At 39.9% G+C, this 18,860-nt stretch overlaps 1 protein-coding gene across 14 annotated transcripts in view; it reads right to left on the reverse strand.

Moving 5' to 3' along the window:
• The window catches only part of PAM (peptidylglycine alpha-amidating monooxygenase), a 277,571-nt gene that overhangs the window by 176,658 nt on the left and 82,053 nt on the right, over window positions 1-18,860 (reverse strand). The window contains exon 1 of one of the 14 annotated variants that reach the window (XM_059694006.1): window positions 17,919-17,941. The exons of the other annotated variants lie outside the window; for them this stretch is intronic. The gene's annotated coding sequence lies outside the window, so the exon portion shown is untranslated. Of the gene's footprint in view, window positions 1-17,918; window positions 17,942-18,860 lie in introns of those variants that run through there. 14 annotated transcript variants of the gene reach the window in all.

An 18,860-nucleotide genomic window follows, 5' to 3' on the forward strand; every position in this document is an offset into this window, starting at 1 on the left:
ATAAGGTACATTCACATTTCCCCCCCAAATAATCCTAAGTAGCAAGCATAAGAGGTATCACTAGCCTCTTGTAGATGGAAAAAGTAATGCACAATCAAGTTGTATGGCTCCTAGTTAAAGGGAAAAAAAGGAGAAAAAGAAGGTAATGGAGAGAGAGAAAGGGACTATATTTGACAAATTTTAAGAAAATTACCCAATTCTTCTCGTTGGGTGTGTCCCCCTTCTAACATCCACAGTAGGAAAACATGCTTATATTATTCTGCAAATTCCAGCATGAAGCAAGAGGTTTGTCAAGAGGACATGCAAGATATTTGCAATAGGTCCCTCAAAAAACCAGTATTTTTCATTGGCAATAATCAATAAAATCATGTTTTTTTTTAATTATCATGTTTTTATTCTCTATTACCTAACTGGTTCTGTAAGATAAATTCTCAAAATAGGGCATCATGGAAGAATTTAAAGAATGTGGTATGTATTTAAAGAAAAAAAACCCTCTATAATTCTCAGATTGATTTTAGCTTTAATTGAGTTTCTTTAGGATATTCCCAGTTAAATAAGTTTTCCTAGAAAAATTTTGCCTCTTATCATCTAAAGCACTCTCGCTGGAATAGTCTTAGGAAGTAGTTGAGCTGAATGATATTAACCTAAATGTAATTTTACTATCTTTAGCTCACTCCTGTAGATAAATTTGCACAGCAGAAGGGATTTAAAAATCTTTCTTTTACATTTTATTCCAATTTTTTTCTTCCCAAATAAACAAAGAGTTAAGTCCCCTGAACCAACCAACAACAACAAAAAAGATTTTATTATAATCCCAGTGAGAGCATGTCTAGTGAAAAAAAGTGAACTTGCTCTTCTTACTTGGCATGAAACTGTGAGAGGAAAAACAACCCTGAGAGTTGGAGAAGAATTTCTCAATATGAAGTGAGATGCTATGCCCTAAAGTCTGAATACCTTATACTCTTTGAGTAAAGATTAAGTAAAACTGTGTTCAGGAGCACAGTAAAGAGAGGGGCTTGGGAGAAAGCGCAAGGGTCATCTACCTCTAGGTAGTAAAATCAGAGCAGTAGCACCAAACACACACCTTCAACCTTGAACGGTGTAGCCCATTGTAAGGTATGACCTCACTCCCCAGCCGTACTAATTGACTTAACTAGCCCAATCCAAATATCACTCCCTCAGAATTTGAAAGTGTGAAAATGAGATGTTAGTTGAGTTGAAAATACATGCAGAGCCAGGGCCAAGTTGACAGGGTAAGCCAATGTGAAGCCATGAGCAAGCTGAAGTGACAAAAGAGTAGAGAAGGCAGAATATCACTTTGTATATCAAAAGAGCATGAAACAGAGAGGAGTGACAGAAATCAGACAACACCTGGGAGCAACCGTGGTTCCTGACTGTCCTCTTCTATCCCCAGTGACCTAGTATATTTCCTGACCTAGTGGGGAATGCCCATGATGTGGCCTGCTCTTTCATTTAGATAAACATTCTTTTTTTTTTCTTTTTTTAATATATTTTATTGATTTTTTACAGAGAGGAAGGGAGAGGGATAGAGAGCTAGAAACATCCATGAGAGAGAAACATCCATCAGCTGCCTCCCGCACACCCCCTACTGGGGATGTGCCCACAACCAAGGTACATGCCCTTGACCGGAATCGAACCCGGGACCCTTCAGTCCACAGGCCGATGCTCTATCCACTGAGCCAAACTGGTCAGGGCTAGATAAACATTCTTATTTGTGATCATCTGAGTGGGTTTCTATTCCTTGAAACCAAACAGCCTTGACTAAGACAGGCAGCTTCACAAAGTACCTATCTGAGCTAAGCAGCAGGAGTTCACCAGGTGGCCAGTGGAGAATGACCATCTCCTAAAGAGGAAAGAGCCTATAGGTCAACCTTGAGGCAGGAGAGAGCAAATCCCTCTCTAGGAACTATGAGTAGTAAGTACAGAGCATGAGGAATGTGGTAGGTGAAGGGGTGGGGGGTAAAGACTGAAGAGAAGGGCAGAAGCCAATGCAGGAAGGACCTCGTGATACATGCCAAGGTACTTAGTCTTTATCCTGTAATGGATGGGATCGGAAGATCATTCTGGCCAAGATGTGGAGGCTAAAGTGGAGGAGGTTGGGGCAAGATTAGAGGCAGAAGACCAGTGAGAAACAGAATTCCTCAAGGATACCTTTGTATGTCACTATTACTTCCCCCGTCAGGGACTATTTATTCTAAGGGAGGAGGAAAAAGAAAAGAGCATTAACTTGGTCCTAAGAAGAAAGTCAGCACAACCCCCTGTGAAATAACCCCCTGTAGCTTGACCAGTGGTATAAGCTGCACAGGACTGCACCCTTCAGGCCTATGTTTTAAAGAAACTTCTAAACCCAAGGCTTGGTGACCCATGAGCACCACCAAGTGTGACTTAGTACCTATAAAATACAGACCACAAAAGAAACTCACACTTGGAAATACCACACAATTTCACACTTCATTTTCCCAGTTCTCAAAGTCATTTATTAATGTCCCATCAAAACATAAAGCCACATCAAGGTTTAGTTACTTCCGGAAGCATGGCACCTCTCATAAAGCCTGATAAAAGCTTTAATAATTAAAGACTGACTTTGAAAGAAGGGCACCTAAAATTCTTTGGCTCAATGACTTTGTGCAGTTTAGTAATACAAAAGGAAAACATGAGTATCCCTGAATAAAAGGAAGCTATGGATGTCTGATCCTAATTAGTTTAGATAACAGGGCAAATCAAATCCCCAGATATTTAAAAGGATGGAAATGGAGCTGTCAAGTTTGATGACAGGCTAGGCTGTGGACACAATAAACTTCACACCTTATCAGTAATTTCTCTTACATATGAATGTCGGAAGTAGACAACATTACACTAACAAAAGAACAGCTGAGTGCAAAGCACCTCTTTTACATTATGCTTTGCCTTGAGTTTGTCTCTTCCCACACTTAAAATGTCTGTCAACTGTCCACCTACGGATGGATCCCATGCTTAAACTACACCCTGGCAATGGTCACCTTCCTCTCTCATTCCATGTGCCACTGGAGTGCGGTATCCTAACCACATCTGAAACACTGTTGTGTAAGGTATTCTTTAAGTCATTTTAATTGCAAACAGCCAACATAGAAATTCCTTTTATTCTTGCTGTGCAGTGAGTAATCCATCAGTAACAGCTTTAGCATCACCTGGAAGCTTATTAGAAACTAGAGGCCTGGTGCACTTTGTGCACCAGTGGGGTCCCTTGGCCTGGCCTGCGGGGATGGGCCAGAACCGGCTCTCTGACATCCCTGAGGAGTACTGGATAGCGAGAGGGCAGTTCTAGGGTGACACACCCAGGAACTGGGCTCCCTCCTCTCTGGTTCTGGGTGCATCACCCAAGAACCGCAGCTGCCAAGTCACCGCAGCTCAGCAACCCCACATTGAGTGTCTGCCCCCTGGTGGTCATTGTGTGTCATAGCAACTGGTTGGATAGTTTAACAGTGAAAGGGTCCCTTAGGCTTTTATATATATATAGACTAGAGGCCAGGTGCACAAAATTTTGTGCACTCGGGGGGGTCCCTCAGCCCGGCCTGTGCCCTCTCACAGTCTGGGACCCCTCAGGGAATGACCACCTGCTGGCTTAGGCCCGCTGGCTTAGCTTCAATTATAGAAGCTAAATGAATCCCAGATACCTGCTTCCAGCCAGCCTCCACTGGGAGCTAGGGTGGTTGGGGCTCTGGCCAGCCTGCAAACAGCCACCAGCCCCTCACCCAGGATGGCCACACCTTCATGGGGTGAGGGTCCCTGCCCCTCAGGGAATGACCACCTGCTGGATTGGGCCTAAGCTGGCTGTCAGACACCCCTCTCACAGCCCGGGAGCCCTCAGGGGAAGTCCACTTGCAAGCGGGGAGCAGGCCTAGCTGCAGTCGGACATCCTTAGCGCTGCTGAGGAGACGGGAGAGGCTCCCACCACCACCACTGTACTGGCAGCCATCAGCCAGGCTTGTGGCTGAGCAGAGCTCCCCCTGTGAAAGCACACTGACCACCAAGGGGCAGCTCCTGCATTGAGCATCTTCCCCCTGGTGGTCATTGTGTGTCAGATTAACCAGTGATTCCCAGTCGCTCTGCTGTTAGGGTCAATTTGCATATTACCCTTTTATTATATAGGATAGAGGCCTGGTGCATGGGTGGGGGCCAGCTGGTTTGCCCTGAAGGGTGTCCCGGATCAGGGTGGGGGTCTGCTAGGGTGCCTGGCTAGCCTGGGTGAGGGGCTGAGGCCCGTTTTCAGACTAGCCACACCCCCTTCAGGGTGGGGGTTCCTGCTGGGGTGCCTGGCCAGCCTGGGTGAGGGGCTGATGGCTGTTTGCAGGCTGGCCAAGCCCCCTGGCAGGGACCCTCACCCCATGAGGGTGTGGCCATCCTGGGTGAGGGGCTGATGGCTGTTTGCAGGCTGGCCACAGCCCCAACCACCCAAGCTTCCAGTGGAGGCTGGCTGGAAGCAGGTATCTGGGATTCATTTAGCTTCTATAATTGAAACTTTGTTGCCTTTTGTGGAGGCCACAGCTGGCCAGAGCAGGCAGGAAGCTTGGCTTCCTCCATCGCTGGGGCAACCAAGCCTCCTGCTTGCTCCAGCTCCATGGCTGCTGGCCGCCATCTTGGTTGGGTTAATTTGCATATAGTCGCTCTGACTGGCTGGTGGGCATGGCTTGGGCATAGCAAAGGTATGATCAATTAGCATCTTTGTCTTTTATTAGTGTAGATAGTCCCAGGCCCCACCTAAGACTGCAATGTGCATCTTGTCAAGAGCTCCAGGTGATCTTATGATATTTGAGAAGCACTGCCAGACATTTTTGGAAAACACAATTGAGGAGAGTTTGACTAAAACCTAAGATCTGATCTCAATATTTTTTGCTAGTCGGAAGAAATGGCTTCCAAGTCCTGCATGTAAAAACGACTGCTATTTACTTTGAGCTGGACTTTCCAGGAAGATGGTATGTGCTGTGGAAACACAGACAAACCTTGAAGCCAGAGAGCTCTGAGTTCAAATCTAAGCACTGCTACTCATATGCAGTGGGACCCGGGGCAAATTACTTAACCACACTGTTGAGTCTTTTGTCCCTTTTCCCTTAAGTTGAAGGGGCCATTAGCTTTTTGTTTGTTCTTGTTTTGTGTGCTTTTTAGATCATTGCAGCTCATATGCATTCGAAGAAATAATGCAGAGAGATCCCATAAACCTTTCTCCCAGTTTCCCTCTATGGTAACATCTTGCACTAGTACAACAGCACAAGGAGGAAATCTGTTCTCCATCCCTTAAAGCTTGCCATTTCAAGAAGGTTATATAAGCAGAATCATACAATGGGTATTCTCATGAGATTGGCTTTTTCACTCAGCATAAGTGCCTTGAGATCCATCCAAGTTGTTGCATGTATCAATAGCTCATTCCTTTTTTACTGTTGAGTCCTATTTCATGGCAGAGATGTATCACCATTCAACTGTTCACCTTCTCAAGGACATTTAGATTGTTTCTAGTTTTGGGCTTTTACAAATAATGCTGCTATAAACAGGCATATACAGGATTCAATGTGAACATAAATTTCTATTTATCTGGGATAAATGTTCAAGAATACAATTGCTGGGTTATATGGCCATTTTGTGAGAAACTGCCACACTCTTTTCCAGAGTGGCCTATGCCTTCATTTTCCCACTGGCAACATATATGAGTGATCCAGTTCTCCAGAAACTTGACAGCATTTGGTGTTAATACTTACTCAATCAAAACAGTTAGGAATGTGAGAAAAAGTAAACAATGCACAGGCTGTCACTATTTATAATTTTGGCTTATATGATAGGTATGTAGTGATATCTCACTGTGCTTTTAATTTGCATTTCCCTAGTGGGATGTGATGTTGAGCATCTTTTCGTGTGCTTATCTGCCATCTGTGTGTCTTTTTCAATGTAATGTCTATTCATGTCTTTTGTCCATTTTGTAATTTTTTTTTACTATTGAATTTTGAGAGTTTGTTATATATTCTAGAAACAAGGCCTTTGCCCGACATGTGGTTTGCAATGATTTTTATCCTCTTCACAGGGTCTTTTGTGGAGCAAACATTTTTAGTTATGATGAGGTGCAATTTATTGATTTTTTTCTGTTATGGATTGTGCTTTTAGTGTCAAGTCTAAGAACTTTTCATCCAGCCCTAGATCCTGAGGATTTCTTTATATTTTTTTTTCCTACAAGTTTTATAATCTTATGTTTTACATTTAACTCTGATACACTTTGAGTTAATTTTTTGTATAAGCTGTGAGTTTTACATTGAAGCTCTTTTTCCGACCTTTGAATGTTCATTTGCTTGTGCCATCAATTTTGACCTGCACACTCAACTTAATAGAACTTTGCAAGAAAAAAAAAAATCAAGAGTTGCCAGAGGCCGGTCCATCCTTGTTGCTTGACAAAGTCACTGCAGGGAAGAAACATCTGCACAGCATATGTTTCAAGGGACCTGGCATATATGGCATACTGTTCTTAATATGTTTGCTGCCCTTCTTAGCGCTATGTGTTCTAACCAGGGCCACCTCCCTGAGAAAGGTTGTTTCCCCAGGTGGGGATGTTTCCCTGGAGTTAGGAACTAACAGGACTAAGGAAGGGAATAAATCAGTAAAACCCCCTAGCGTTACAGAAATACCATGTACTACTTATGAAGAACTTAAACTAAGACTGCTGGCAATAAATTTGGGACTTGCTAGGCCCACATCCCCAGGGGTCTACCCACCAGAGAAAGCACCAAAGCCTATGCCCCTGAAAACCCGCCGACGCAGGGCAGTTCCAAGGTATACCACCAGCAAGGCTAAAAGGACATAACCTTTACTTGGGATAATCTCCTTCAGTTACTTCCTTGTAGCTTAACAGTAGAACAGTAGAGTAGTGACCTAGGAATGGAGATAACAAATAGCCCTAAACTTTGGAATAGAATGGATAGCATTAAAATCAAAAGAGCTAGATAGAGATAAGATTTTTGGCAAAGGTCAGATAAGAAACTATGGAGATGAAACAAGGAACTGTAGAAGGTCAAGGGAGGACCCAAAACATAACATGATGTGACTATAAAAGCATGCTTATTGGATCAAATTGTATAAATACAGATGTAACAGGAGAATAAAGAGAAAACCTGGCTATGCTGATCATCTGAACGCTGTCTCCGTGTCCTTCATTCTTCGCTGACTCCGTCCACACCTTTGGGAACCCCTGGACCGCCGGGGCTGGACCCCGGCAAAGAGTCATTATATTGAATGTACATATTAAATGTAAGAAACCACAGTTCTAGAAACATTAAAATGTTTCACCATGATGCATCTGCTCACAGATTAGCAAACCCTGATGCTATCGTGGTTTCTTTAAAATACCAGGCCCAAGGAAAGAACATTGTTCAGCAATACCATAAAAGTCGCTCGAAACAACCTATATATTAATTGTTTGCTTCTTCTCACATTTATAACTATACTAGAGGCCCGGTGCACAAAATTCATGCATGGGGAGGGGAAGGGAGATCCCCTCAGCCCAGCCTGCAGCCTCTCCAATCTAGAACCCCTCAGGGGATGTCCAACTGCCAGTTTAGGCCCAATCTCTGGGACTGCTGGCTCCTAACTGCTCACCTACCTGCCTGCCTGACTGCCCCTAACTGACCCCCCATTCCAGCCTAATCACCCCTAACCACCTCTGTCTGCCAACCTGTTTGTCCCTGTCCCCCTGCCGGCCTGGTCACCCCTTACTGCCCCCCCCCCCATGCTGGCCTGATTGCCCACAACTGCCCCCCTGCTGGCTTGGTTGCCTCCAACTGTCTCCCCCCTGCCAGCCTGGTCACCCCCAACTGCCCCTGCTGCCAGCCTTGTCGCCCCACACAGCCTGCTATTCAACCATTTGGTCGTCCCTCACTAACACCCTGCCGGCCTGGTCACCCCACATAGCCTGCTGTTCGGACGGCCCCTGGCTTTTTATATATTAGGATTGATTCAGTAAATAATGCAATGACTCATTACATTTTTGTTGTTTAAGATGTAAAAAAACATAGCAGTACTCAGGATGAATTGTGAAAAGCTACCTCACACAACAACATCCTGTATCAATTCCATTTCTTTAAATAAAGTAACTTCTGTTAACAATGTTGCATGTATTCTTCAGTCTATTTTCCATGCACTTATATGTACAATAAGTCCTCACTTAACTTCCTTAATAAGCTTTGTGACTTTAAGTAAAATGATGTATAATAAAACCAATTTTGCCATGGGCTAATTGATATAAACAAAAATTAAGTTCCTTGGGCATCTCACTGATCAAAAAGACATTAAACATACCGATGTTGAACAAAACAATGTTATGCAAGGACTTGCTGTATGTGGATTATATTTACCTAAATTTAGGTTGTATTTTGTGAAATCAAATGATTAACATATTTTCTTTTGTGTTTGTCTTTCACTTTTAAGTCCTTCCCCCACGTTGACATTAGCTGAATCATGGTTTCGTTTTTGAGAATAACTATTGAAGCCATCTGTAATATGTTTTCGTGTATGGCATGGAATAGGAATTAAATCTTAGTTTTCACAAATAATTACCCAATTTTGTGTATGGCTATATTAAACCCAATGTATATAATCTTGACACATTCTTTGTATCTATATAAATGTAAACGTATTTTCCAGATACTTATTCTGTTTTACTGATTTACTATTCTTTTTTTTGGGGGGGGGGGTGGAGGGATGGGTCAGATTTTAACTTTATAATGAATACCTTTAGACATCTGACAAGTCAAGTTTTCCTTGCTTTATATGTCAATATTTTGTTGGATATTATTATTTCCAGCTTATTTTTCAAGACAAATGAATGAATCTATATTTTCAAGTTAAAAAGCAAACAACCAACGGTCCTATTGAGATTCTGATTATGACAAAATTTATAAATATTACAGAGTGCTCTGTATTTTTGGAACTATTCATTTATGTCCCTTAGCAAAGTTATAAAGTGAAGATTAAGAGAAATTATTGAGAATGCTCCCTAACCTTACTTAAAACACCAAATTTCATGCCTCTCTCTTTTAACTTTTAAAGCTCTTTAGGTCTTTATGTACAGACAACAAAACCACCACAACCTTCAAAAACAGAGAAATCACAAATGCCTATGTTCTAGTAACTACTTAGTTTGATTTTTTTAAGTAATAAGAAAATAATTATCCTTATGCTACGAAGTAGAGAAACAACAGTCTCTCTGTGTATATATTTGTAGGCATGTGAGAGTGAGGAGGTGGAGATAGTAGAAAAAGCAAGGCTTGATTCTTGGTCCTCAAACATATAAATAAACAGTGTGTTATTACTTCAAGTGCAGAGGACAACTGCTGTAAGAAATGCAAAAATATTTAATCTGGAAAAAGAGAAGGTATTAATCCAGCAATTATGCTAAAGACAATTGTTAGCATGAGTGTCCTGAAAAAATTAGGAAACTTCACTCTAAATAACTGAATTTTAATGAAGCTTATTATGGGTATTTACTATTCCCAATGACAAATTGCCTTAAAATAAAAACAGCTCGATAACACACTATTCCTACACTGAAAGGGACAAGGTAAAATTAAATAGAGTATTTCATTCTACTCTTCCAACAATTAAACTGGCTTAATTATTAAGTGAAAATATCCACCTGTGACAGAGACCACTAGCCTTACAATATCCCTTTTCCTTTTCTGCCTTCATAACAAGAACTCAGATTTTTAGCTGGCCATATTGCTGCTCAATTAAAGGCCGACATATCCCAGCTTCAGCTGCAGATAGGTAAAGCCATGTAGCAAAGCTTCCTGTGTGCTTCCTGGCTCCTTCTATCCTGCTGGCTAAGGGGACATGTGATCGCTGGAGGTTTAACAACTACTAGACCATGAGGACAGGAATTATATCATAAAGACTAGAGGCCCAGTGCACAAAATTTGTGCAGGTGGGGCTGTCCCTCATCCCAGCCTACACTCTCTCCAATCTGGGACCCTTTGAGGGATGTCCAACTGCCGGTTTGGCCTGATCCCTGTGGCCTAAACTGGCAGTCGGACATCACTCTTACAATCTGGGACTTCTGGCTCCCAACTGCTTGCCCGCCTGCCAGCCTGATCACCCCCTAACCACTCCCCTACCAGCCCGATCGACGCCTAACTGCTCCCCTGCCGGAGGGATCACCCCCAAATGCCCTCCCCTGCTGGCCATCTTGTGGCTGTGAGCGCCACCATCTTTTAGGGTGCGCACTCAATTAGCATATTCCCTCCTTATTGGTTGTGGATGCTGACATCTTGAGGGCGGGGTAGTCAGTTAGCATAGTCCCTCCTTATTGGCTGTGAGCGCTGCCATCTTTAAGGGCGGGCAGTCAATTAGCATATTCCCTCCTTATTGGTCGTGGGCGCCACTCTCTGCGATGGCATGAGGGTCAATTAGCATATTCCCTCTTAATTAGATAGGATGAAAGAGGGGTGAGCTGGAAGGAGCCTGGGTCCCTGATGATATACAGGAAAACCATACCATCCTCTTATCTCCAAAGGAAATAAATCTCTTTCATTTGTGATATAAATTAAGTTCTGTCTTATTGAAGATATTTTCATTTGTTTTGTTAGATGCACCTGAACCCAAAAAAAATTATATACCACTATTGACCAGTAAGATCAAAGTTTGTGGTCCCAGTGTATTAAACTATTTTTGTACAAATAGTGCTCTTGATATTGTTATTGTTATAAAAATTTGCTATGTCCAAGTGAATACATTTTAATTAAAGAACTGTTATGTCAAACATTTCCAAGACAAAATAATTACTATTTTCTCTAGACTTTGTTTTATCCATGGTTTTTTCCATCAACATAAACATTTTTTAAAAAAACATATTTTTATTGATTTCAGAGAGAGAGAGGGAGAGAGAGTTGGAAACATCAATGATGAGAAAGAATCATTGATCGGCTGCCTCCTGCACGCCCCCAACTGGGGATCAAGCCCACAACCCAGCCATGTGCCCTTGACCTGGAATCGAACACGGGACTCTTCAGTCTGCAGGCCGACACTCTATCCACTGAGCCAAACCATCCAGGGCAACATGAACATTTTTTAATAGAAAACAAATATAGTTATAAAAATCATAAGCAATAAATAAAGATAATCCAATTTTCTTCCCTTTTAAGTATCATCACTGAAAAAGAGTTTGGATCATTGTGGTTTCAAAGAAAAGGCTGTATACTGATTTTAATGTATATTAATTTTATATGCAAAATTACATGTACTGTAAATATATTAATTTTACATGTACATAATATTTGGATGCTAATTTTTGCTTTACTGCTATGATTAGGACTTCTAGTACAAAGGTGAATAGAAGCAGTGAGAGTAGACACACATCTCATTTCTAATTGTAAAGGGAACACTTCTAATGTTTCAGCATCAAATATGACATTTACTGCAGGACTTGGTAGAAATCCTTTATGCAGAATGTCCATCAATATGAAAGTTACTTTTCTATTTCCAGTTTTCTAAGTGTTTTTATTATGACAAGATACTGGATTTTATCAAACACCCTTTGGAAGTCATTAAGAAAATAATGTTTTTTCTCCTCTAATCTATTAATGTGGGAATTGCTTTAACATATTTTCCGATGTCAAGCCCATTCTTTAACTTTAGATAAAACTTCTTTGCTCACAACAAATGTTTTAAATACATGGCTGGATTCCGTTTTCATTATTTTATTTAGGATTTTTGCATCTAATTTTACAAGTGATACTTGCCTTTAATTTTCCCTAATCATACTTCCTGCTCTAGTTTTGACATCAAGGCTGTCCAAGCCTTATACAGTGATTTGGGAAGCAAACATAAGTTTAGTCTCTAGATCAGTTTATATCAGATTAGAATTGTTCATAGAATTTTCTTGTAAAAATGGTTAGGCCTTCTTGGATTTTTGGTCAATAAGATTTTTAAACAATTGATTGATTCTTTTAATAGTTACAGACCCTTTTTATTTTCTATTTCTTCTTGAGTTCTATTGAAATATTTTCCCATTACTATGTACATTCAGACAGTTTCACTGATTATTTCCATGCAATAAAAAGAGCAGTGAGTTTAAAGGGCCTTGTTTAAACTCCCAGTTCCATTATTTACCAGGCATTGTGTTCCAGGCTCTGAATCTGCGTCCTCATTTATTAACCAGACATAATAATTCCTAGCTCAAAGAGCTCTTGGGAGTATACTTAATTGTTTGATAGTGTACTGCAAGCACTATAGACTATATGACATTATACTCTTAAAAGATATTACTCTAAAACACAAATAAATAATAATTATGATATTCCACCACTAAAGCCTTTGGCTATGGGGTAGGAATTCAAATTGCAGACTCTTGGAAATGGAAGACCAAGTAGTTTCAGAATCTATCATTATCCACCTCCACAGAACACCTAAAGGACCAAATATCCACTGCATCACAACGTAGCCCTCTCTGTCTCTGGAGAGCTACACTACTTGAAAGTTCTTTATGCTGAGCCACAAGATCCTACTCCCCACAGCCCCATTTGGTCTACTTTTTCTTTTCTTGGAGAGAAATCAAGTTTTTGCTATAACAACCTTAAAATATTTAAAGTCAATTATAATCTTCTTGCCAATAATGAAAAGAATATGGATTTGGAATTAAGACAGGTGGTTTTGCTATGTGAAGATTGCTGTTCTTATAAAAGAGACCCTGGAGAGCTCCCTCGCCCTTCCTCCATGGTAGGGTACAATGTAAAGATGGCCATCTATGAATCAGGAAGAGGGTTCTCACAAGAAACCAAATCTGCTGGGGCTTGATCTTGGACTTCCCAGCTTCCAGAACTGTGAGGAATAAATTTCTTTTCTTTATAAGCCACCCTGGACCTATGGTATTCTACTATAGCAACCCAACTGAACTCAGGCAAGAGGATTATGGTCTATTTTCATATTTGACACTATTCTGCACTTCATTCAGAGGTGCCTCGGAAGCCATACAAGATGTTCTGAATTTGATATATAGTATAGTGAATCCTCTTTGTTTTCTTTACAAAGGGGAGATTCTCATTCCTCACTCCCATCTATAAATTAATGAAGAAATGTATTATAGTTAGAGTCACACAAAAATCAAGAAGCATATTAAATCTAGATAAAACATGGGATACGTTGCAAGATTATAAAGGTAACATTTGACTGAGACTCAGAGGTGTCAGGGAGTGAGCACAGTGGATATCAGTAGATGTTCCCACATAGATGAAAAAGCTGCGGCTAAGCAGCCACAAGGAGGCCAAGGTGGTTGAACCGAGATGGGGCAGGTCAGGCAGGTAATGGAGAATGGATCTGTAGGGCTTTAAGGTCACTGCAAGGACTGTGGCTTGTGCTCTGTGTCAAATGGAGAGTCACTGCAGAGTCTGAGAAGAATGACATGACTGGATTCCCATTTCAAAAGGATCACCTTGGCTCCTTTATTGAGAATGAACTGAGGAAAACAGAGGAGCAAGGGTATAAGCAAAAATATTACTATTTTCTGATGTAATTCACATGGTTCTGTCCAAGGTGGTTGAAATAATAAGTGCAGTGGTCACCCCTTATCCATCGGGGATACATTCCAAGACCCCTAGCAAATGCCTGAAACTGTGAGTAGCACCAACCCTATCTATACTGTTTTTTTCATACACATAAAGTTTAACTGAAACATTAGGCAAAGTAAGAATTCCAACAATAAAACACAACAATTATAACAATATACCATAATAAAAGTTATGAGAATGTTGTCTTTTTCTCTTTAATAATTGATCGGATAACTTAGGTGGCTACTAAGTGAGTAAGAGGCAGGCAGAATATACAGCGTGGATGTGCTGGAAAGCGATGATTCAGTCGCAGGTGGGACAGGGCAGGATGGTTTGAGATTTCATCATGCTACTCAGAACAGTGCACAACTTAAAACCTGAAATATTTTATTTCTGGAACTTTCCATTTAATATTTTTGGGTTAGGTTGGCAGTAGGTAACTGAAACCATGACTAAGGTTAAGGGGAGAAGCTACTGTGGTTGGATTCTGGATATACTTTGACAGTAGAGAAAATAGAACACCCTAATGGATTGTATATATGAGATGCAGGAGACCTATGTTAGAAGAAATCTCAACCAGGAAAAGTCAAGAAGAGACAAAAAAAAAGATAGATGGGGTTGTAAGAGACCTAGGGAGAGACCTGGGGAAAAATATTGATGAGTTCCTGTTCTTCACCTCAGCTAGTGATAATAAAATCCATGACCCTTTAACACACTGAAGAATATACTCCAACAAGAAAACAGAACACTTCACTCAGAGGTGCCTCTGGAGCCAGACAAGGTGCTCCAAAATTGATATATAAGATAGTGAGTCCCTCTGGTTTTCTTTCAAAATGAAAAGAAAAGGAAAAAGACAAAAATGCAGTAATACAATACAGTGCAAACCTTGAAGATTGATATCATCCAAAGCTACGGGCTAAAGATATTCTGTATAGTGATGTTTTTTTACAATAGTGTGTGTTTTTTATAGGTCAAAATAAAGAAGACCTGTTCTGTCTTACACCGTATTTAATGTCCCCTGTGTCTTGGAATGCCAGAACACCTCTCTTCGTGAACTGTCACATCGCTGCTGATGGCAGCTTTGTCCCGGCAGCAATGATTATTAAGCAGAGCCGCTACACAGCATAAAAGTGAACAAGGAGGGCACCAGAGAACAAAAATAAAGAATGAAGCGGGGGCGCTAATATTACATCTGATAGTGGAAATACATACTGCATTCTTTAATTATAACAAATACCTATATTTAAAGGTGACAGGTTTTTTTCTCTTTTTCTAAAAAAGTATATGTAGACTTCTCTAGGGCTAATTTAATTTTCCTTCCTTTTTTCTCTCTGTTCCAGTAATCTAATTGCATATTGTTATACTGTGCCAACAGCTCTCCCAGGAGAAGAGGGGGGAAAAAAACAACAACATAAAACTGCAGAAACCGGCACCCATCTGCTCCTTTATCACTGGCACCATTTCAATGATGTTTATAATTCTTTTTACAGTAATGAAGTATCTGCTCAGTGGTTAATAATTCAAAATACAGTAAAACTAAACCAAACAAATGGTCCCAATATAAGAAATCAGCATAAGAAATAAGTTTGGACATAATGCAGTAGCTGTCAGAAGGAAGAAAAGCAACATGTTTTATGGGCAGAGCACCGAGGTGTAGATTAAAAGATGTAGTGTCTAGTCAAGAATGGCAGTGGACATTTTATTTTCTTCTGAAAAATCTGATTACATTACTGTTAAATCATTTGTTTGATGTCTTAGTAATCGAAAATTGCCTTCTGGGAGCCACCTTCTACCCTGTTATTTCATCAACTGATAGTTCTGTTGGATCTGTTACATCATCATGAAAGATGGATTTCATCGGTGTCAATCCAAGAATCTCTTCTCCACCTCATCTACCCAAATCTCCTTAACTTTTCACCTTAAGCCTCTGCATTTCAAAGACAGAAAGGATGCTTCCCACAGCTTATTCACCAAATACATCAACTGGCACATTTACCTACATGTATACTTTTACTTTCAGCCACTAAATATATTTCAAATGCGCCAGGATTGGAAATAACTCTCACATAGGGTTTAACTCTTTCCAATAATAAATCCCTGAAATTCTGGGGCAGAGAAACAATGATTCTACATGGAATCCTTGAATATAAACTTTGAAAACAACTGGAACTGGATTATATAGAAAGTACTAGTAAATGAAATTTCACATGGAGAGGACTTCTAGCAAGGTTTTCTCTCCCTTGACCTGGGCGGTGGTTCCATAGGAGTTTATCGCTATTCTTTAAACCATCTGAGCACTAGACATGCACCTGTATGTATGACCAGACAGCTGGTCCTACATATCCACAAGTTTTGCAGCCACAGATTCAATCAACTGCTGATCAAAAATGTTAGGGGGAAAAATCTCAGAAACTTCCAAAAAACAAAAATTGATTTTGCCATGTACCAAGCCCTACGTGAGTGCATATGCATGAAATGATGGTAGGCATACCTTGCTATAGCCTGTACGCAAATATAGGCTATGTGCAAATACTACTCCATTTGATAGAAGACTTCAGCATCACAAATGTTGGTATCCGTGGGGGTCCTGGGATCAATCCTCTGTGGATACCGAGACATAACTGTACGCCACATTTAAAAAGTAATAAAATTTTCTTTACAGATCTTTTAGGAATTTAAATACTTAGGTGTACTTCTAATGAGATTCAGGGAGTTGCAGGTGGTATTTCAAGGTATGTTTCAGACTCTGATTCTATATTTATTACATATTAGTCAATCCATCACTGTCAACTCTCCATATTAAAAAATATTTCAAGGTGAAAAATCAGAAACTCCTCCATCTTAATCAAGATTTTAAAGCAAGAATTAAAGACATTCATGATATATGTGTTATCACTAATGAATGTACTATGTTAAGAAGCTGCAAATTTGCCCTCTCCACCCTATTTTCTTCCTATTTTATTTACTGATGATAAACACAAACTTATTATGAACTATCCCCTTTGACCTCACAATACATTAAAAACAAAACAAAAGCAGACATCGACCTTCAGAGCACAATTACAATAATGCTACATTTCTCTTTTAAATAATAAAAATTATCATGCAAGTAAAGCCTTCAGAGTTTAAATAAATTTCTCTGCCATGCATGAAGAAAACAAAATTTAAGAAAATTATCAAATTATAACCATGTCTTTTCTTCCCTTATTTCCATTATATTTCAGAGTTTATCTGTTTACTGCCTTGTAATTAGCATTTTAGAAGGAACTGTATAAAAATGTTCTTAAATGTTGCTCTTTTCACACACACACACACACAAAAAAAATAAAGTGAAGTGTTTGTGTTGTTTATATTCTTTCCCCTTTTTGGGAGTAAGTCATATCCAAAGAACATAATGGCCATTCTGTAAGACTGGTATAATTAAAAAGAGTGAAATCATATGTAGACTTTAAAAGACTTTACCAGTAATAGTGAAAAATGCCATAATATTTAAAGACAATCACTGGTAATCTGTAAATGGGTGATACTTACTTTTTAAAAAAGCAAATGGAAAAATGGCAAAGAGTTTTAAAACTGTAAAAATGAACTCAAGGGTGATGGAAGAAATTAAATTAACAAAAAGAATGAACTCACTATCATCAATTTCTTTCCATCTTAGGAGTGGGCAAACAAATAAAAGCATGTGTAATTAAATATTCAAAATATAGTTTCTGTTTTTAAATGTTGCTTTAAAATGTTTAAAATTTTTTTCCATGAAAAATTATAAATACCTACACTGATTCCTATAAATGGGTGATGACATCATCCACATAAAATATTTCTTCAGGCCCTGGCATTTTTCACAGTGTTACAGTATAATTTAAGGTAAGCCACATAATGGATTGCATTATAATGAATCATATAGATCTTCAAATGACTTATCTAATTTCACTTTACAGTCTAAAAGCACATATATAACCATGTTGTTTCTCTACATGTCTCTATGTTTCTTCCTATTAATTCTAAATGTGGTTCAGCAATCAGCTTTCTTTGCATGAAAAAAATGTAAGTTTAGTAAAAAACAGGAAACCATTATCAATGTAACTTTTACATTTCATTTAATTGACAAGAATGCATAAAGTTACTGAAATTAACCCGTTACATTACATTTCATGCTTTCCTTCAATCACTTGGGTATTAGAAAGGAGAGGAGTGTATTTGTGGGTCAAAATTATCATAAGAGCAAGCACTGTAAGATTAAACAATTTATTAGTTTGGTTTACAATACAACACAGTTATTGAAATGTATTTGCTTCAGACACTGTGTTAACCTTTGGAACGACAAAGATGACTAGAAATGATGCTTACCTGGCTTTTATTGGAGCCGGTGGGGTTGGCATTTTGGAAAGGGATGGAAAGCAAATATTGCAAGGTCTATCTTAGAAGCAAGTACAACATGTGTGGTATGAAGAGGAAGGAGCAGGGGGCAGTGAAAGGCTCCACAAAGTCTCCTAAAATATATAATAATCAGTGAGTTCTCAATAGGAAGAAAGTGTAGGCATATTAGGAATATCAGCCCATCTGCTGTCTGGTATATCCCTGGAGACAAAGAAGAGTACAGTGTGCCACTGGCTTCAACTATGGGTGATAGAGGCTGCGAATGCACCAGGCTGGTATGAATCTGTAGGCTTCAGTGAAGGGGAAAAGCACAAGAAGAGGATGTGGCTGGCTCTCTCTTATCGTTCAGATCTCAGCCTCCCTGCAGGTGAGTGGCCTTCCCTCACTCCCCGGTACCATGCTGCACAGGCCTCTCACTACTCTCTGTCTGGGCCTACTCAGAGGGAATGTTTTCATTTGTTTAAGTTGTTTATCGTTCACCTTCCTCACACGATGGCTAGTTTCAAGAGAGCAGGGAACTGCATTTCTAGCCCCTAGAATACCTGGTATACAGCAGGCACTCGATCACATTGCTCAGTGGTGAAATTAGATCAACAAGGAAAAAGAGAGAAGGAGAATGTAAAGAACAGTCCACATAAAAAAGACAGACAGACAGGAATAGTGAACTATAAAGCACTGTCTCAGATCAGAGGTCCGCCAGGGCACCCAGCCCTCAGCCCCAGAAACCATTCCCTACCAAACAGTTCAAAAGGAACATTTCGCAAGGACTATGCTTACCACATCGTCTACACAATGCAGAAGCTTGTCAGACTGGAAGGCTGAACACTGACGGCATTTTACACATACTGCTTTCTCAACAAAAGTGAAAAAAGATACATTTTAATGGGGGATATTATAATTGAAAGCTTATTC

The sequence above is a fragment of the Myotis daubentonii genome, chromosome 4 (assembly GCF_963259705.1).
Source record: "Myotis daubentonii chromosome 4, mMyoDau2.1, whole genome shotgun sequence".
Lineage (NCBI taxonomy): Eukaryota > Metazoa > Chordata > Mammalia > Chiroptera > Vespertilionidae > Myotis > Myotis daubentonii.